This window comes from Eptatretus burgeri, chromosome 5 (genome assembly GCF_056783735.1).
Source record: "Eptatretus burgeri isolate ZD-2024b chromosome 5, Ebu_testis_v1, whole genome shotgun sequence".
NCBI classification, from domain to species: domain Eukaryota; kingdom Metazoa; phylum Chordata; class Myxini; order Myxiniformes; family Myxinidae; genus Eptatretus; species Eptatretus burgeri.
The window spans coordinates 38,193,874-38,198,879 of record NC_140965.1 but is presented as its reverse complement, the minus strand read 5'-3'; positions in this window follow the sequence as shown (position 1 = coordinate 38,198,879).

Sequence of the window (5,006 nt, the reverse complement as noted above, 5' to 3'; positions counted from 1 at the left end):
ACACAAACAACAGGCACAAATAACTAATGTAACGTGTTAAATAGGGTGTTGGACTAACTGCCGTTGAAAACGGTGGTAAAACCAGGAATTAATTTATTTAAACACCTTTAAACCTATAAATATTTAATAAATTGAATTATGTATCTCAAGACTGTGTAACATAAATCGCCTTCACCATACTTCCAAAAACCATGCAATATATATTTATAATCGATATACATATGAAGACCATAAGGGGAAAACCAGAGATGTCACTTTTTATAAATTTCAGGGTTATTGCACCTCCCAATAGTTGGCAACATAAGGTTTCCTCTCACAATATTACTTTAACAAATAACCAGGGGTGTCACATAATTTATATGGTATAATGTTTAGCCGTGCAATGAAAAAAACAAGTGTTGTCAAAGCTGAACAAGTAGAAACCCAGAGTTGTCAGTACTTTACTCCTGGTTATCTCCCTTTCATTCATGTTAACTGTTCCACCATAATATTCAGAGTTGAGAAACTAAAAAATGAAATGTTGTAAAACTTTCACAGCATAAACTCTGAGCACTACAATAGCCTATTTGGTTATATGATGGGCTCCATAGTTGGTGCATATCGTGGTTCAAGCCTGGTCAAACCTTTATTGTGACTTTTATGGGACCCACGCCGTGGCTTAATGGTTAGCGCGTCTGAGTACCCATCCTCATTCGATGTACTCACCGCCCAATCAACCTGCTTAGGTATATGAGGGAGTCACATGAGGTGACTTCGGCTATCGCGGGGGTGGTTTATCCTTGGTTTCCTCCTGGTTTTCCATCATATTAAGTAGTACGGAGTAAGAAATGGAGAATCCGTCGTCATATAAGCGAAATACCCTTGAGTATAGCGTTGAACACCAATCAAACAAGAAAACAATGACCATTTAATGTTGAAAAAAAAATCTGTGATCACCGAAGTCATGTAATGTATGCGAATAACCAAGAAGCATGAATTTGCTACACATCCTGGGGTAAAATTGCATGGCAATTATTAAACAAGGGAATAACCAGTGATGTCAGTTTGCAACATTGATTCGTTCTTTGCTCTTAAATTAAATAACACAGAAGCTTGGCAAATGCTACATGCTTAATTTGATCGGCCAATGATCACTCTTCCTTTTACTGGAAAAGAAATCTATATGACAGTTATTAAACAGTCCACCAATGTCTTGAAACTTTGTTTTTCAGTTTTTTCAAAATTGACTTATCCTGACATCTCTGGTTTTCCCCTTGTGGTCTTCATATATATATATATATATATATATATATATATATATATATATATATATATATATATATATATATATATATATATATATATATATATATATATATATATATATATATATACAAGCCGGTAGGCGACGAGGGATTCGCTAGGATCGAAGCGCTGGATACGATGCTTTTCATTCTGACCGATCCACCGATGAAGATTCTTGCCAAGACGTATTGGTTCACATACAATTGTTCCTCTGCCTGGCAAGATTTTTCCTATTGCGTATTTTGCCAACTAGCACTCCTCATAATAAATTATGGTAAATAGACACACTATTTTTGAAGGACTACCATTTGAAAAATAATCGGTTTGCTGGTTTGTGCTGTGGAGCTGCGCGTTGCAGACACACACACACACACACACACACACACACACACACACACACACACACACACACACACACACACACACACACACACACACACACACACACACACACACACACACACACACACACACACACACACACACAACGTGATAAACTTCTCTCAATGCTCTTGTTTGACCACACCTCCTGAGCCGCACAATATTTTTTTCATAAGCCACGCCAACTTTCCTACGCCACTCCCACTTTCCTAGGCCACTCCCACTTTTCATCAACCATGTCCACTTTCCCTAAGCTCCGCCCACTTTCCTAAGCCCCTCATAAAAAATGACGGTAAATGGACACCCGATTTTTGAAGGACTACCATTTGAAAAATAAAACCTCAATCAAAAATGGGCTCGAGCCAAATTTTCTCAATATCTCGAAGTGTTTAATTCCGAAGTGTCGTTTCTCTACATTCAAAACTGAAGGACAAGTATTGAAAATACTGTACGTGGTTTTTTGGCTGCTGCACAGCAACGGGTGGTTGCTAGGCAACAAAATTCAAACGCGCACATTCCCAGACCATATGGCACCTTTTGGCGAAGTTTCATCGACATTGGTTTGCTGGTTCTTGCTGTGGAACCTCCCGTTGCACACACACACACACACACACACACACACACACACACACACACACACACACACACACACACACACACACACACACACACACACACACACACACACACACACAGACGAAAACCCGACAATAAGGGATATCTAGTATATATAGCGAATCCAATAATATAAATGTATGTATGTATTTATATTGGATTTGCTATATATGCTAGATATCCCTTATTGTCGGGTTTTCCGTGTGTGTGTGTGTGTGTGTGTGTGTGTGTGTGTGTGTGTGTGTGTGTGTGTGTGTGTGTCTGCAACGTGAGGCTCCACAGCACAAACCAGCAAACCGATTATTTTTCAAATGGTAGTCCTTCAAAAATAGGGTGTCCATTTACCATCATTTTTTATGAGGAGTGCTAGTTGGCAAAATAAGCAATAGGAAAAATCTTGCCAGGCAGAGGAACAATTGTATGTGAACCAATACGTCTTGGCAATGAATCTTCGTTGGTGGATTGGTCAGAATGAAAAGCATCGTATCCAGCGCCTCGATCCTAGCGAATCCCTCGTCGCCTACCGGCTTGTATTTGTGTATATATATATATATATATATATATAAAAAAAATATATATATATATGTATATATATATATATATATATGTGTATATATATATATATATATATATATATGTGTATATGTATATATATATATATATATATATATATATATATATATATATATATATATATATATATATATGTATGTATTTAGGGTGTTTCATATTGCAACGTTTTTGCTCTAGGCAAGTTGGCTACCCATCGTAGCAGCTTTCCAATATGGATAAAAACCCCACTCGCCGATTTCTAGAATTTTCCTCCCAAAAATGGCCGCCGGCAGCTATTTTTTCTAAAATGGCGGCCTTTTTTCGCGTTTTGACACAGAAATCGACTCCTACACCTGCTAAAATACGTTAATGTTACTTGATATGTGTATGTTTGTAGATGATTATGATTGCTATGTCTGCTAGCAGTCGGGGATGAGACATTAGGCATCCAATATGGCGGAAAAATCCAAAATGGTGTCCAAGATGGCCTATTTTTGGCCACTGGAAAGTTGTTCCCTCCGATGTGGGTTCTAATATGTCTAGTTATAGGTTTTTGGGTGTGCTGAATTCGTTTTTATGCTCTAAAATGCAGTATATCTGTCACAGAGACGTCTGCGGGGGTCATGCTCTCGCATTAAGAAGTAGTTCTTGCAAGTCCGAAGAAGAATTTTGAATATTCTCGCCCTCATTGATATCAGAAAATAACAATAAAATATTCGAAGGTCAAACATGTGTTTATTTAACATTTACAGTGTATACACTAATTACTAGTATACTAATGCCATAATGAATGTTCTAATATGAATTCATGTATGCGTGCCTATCAGCCTCGATAATCAATAATATTGGCCATGGCATGGCATACATGGCTGTAGCGACATTTCAAATTAAAATTTCCATAGTTCAAAAACATCAATGTTCACACTTCGCTTCATATAGTTATCTACATTTTCTGAAGAGTGGATTTCGTGTATCCAGAATAATTCTGCCTGTGCCACTCAACCACTTGAAGCAAAGCTTGCCTTTGCTGTTCATCCCTCGTTTTGTCTATAAAATCCGAAATCAACTTAATTCCACGCTCTGCAAGGTCGTTAACTACATGAACATTGTGCCAATAGTTCGCGAATTTTTGGTAACCATCACTTTCTGGCCATGTGCTTGCAGGCTCACACATCCATTCTACATCTAGTACATCATATCGTTCAAGAAGATTGAATAACCGCCACGAGTCGTCATCTATGAAACTGCTGAGACACAGTTCACTACTCTCATTCTCATCCACGGCCGGAAATTTTGGCTTTCCTGAGCTGAGTTGATCATGAGGTAGTCTCGGTGTCTGATGCAACAGTTTTGCTATCGTTACTCGCTCATCTGTGGGCACGTTGGAATCGGCAAGAGCGAAAATTACCAATTGTGGTGTCAAATACCATAGGTGTCGAATCGACACCTGATATCGATGAGGGCGAGAATATTCAAAATTATTCTTTGGACTTGCAAGAACTACTTCTTAATGCGAGAGCATGACTCCCGCAGACGTCTCTGTGACAGATATACTGCATTTTAGAGCATAAAAACGAATTCAGCACACCCAAAAACCTATAACTAGACATATTAGAACCCACATCGGAGGGAACAACTTTCCAGTGGCCAAAAATCGGCCATCTTGGACGCCATTTTGGATGTTTCCGCCATATTGGATGCCTACTATCTAGTCCCCGACTGCTAGCAGACATAGCAATCATAATCATCTACAAACATACACATATCAAGTACGATTAACGTATTTTAGCAGGTGTAGGAGTCGATTTCTGTGTCAAAACGTGAAAAAAGGCTGCCATTTTTGAAAAAATAGCCGCCGGCGGCCATTTTTTGGAGAAAAATTCAAAGAATTGGCAAGTGGGGTTTTTATCCATATTGGAAAGCTAAGACCCATAGCCAACTTGACTAGCACAAAAAAGTTGCAATATGAAACACCTTAATGACCCCCTAAAAGTTTGTGGATTTGCAGTTCATTGGGATTTTCAAGAACATAACCCCCACAAACTGCAAGGGCCTCCTGTATTTACTTGAACCCTGCATAGGTATCGTGTTCTATGAACTCTCGAGTTTTTCTTTGTAATAAGCTCATGAAAGCGTGAGATGACAATTGTATACATACTCAAAAAAAGCAACAA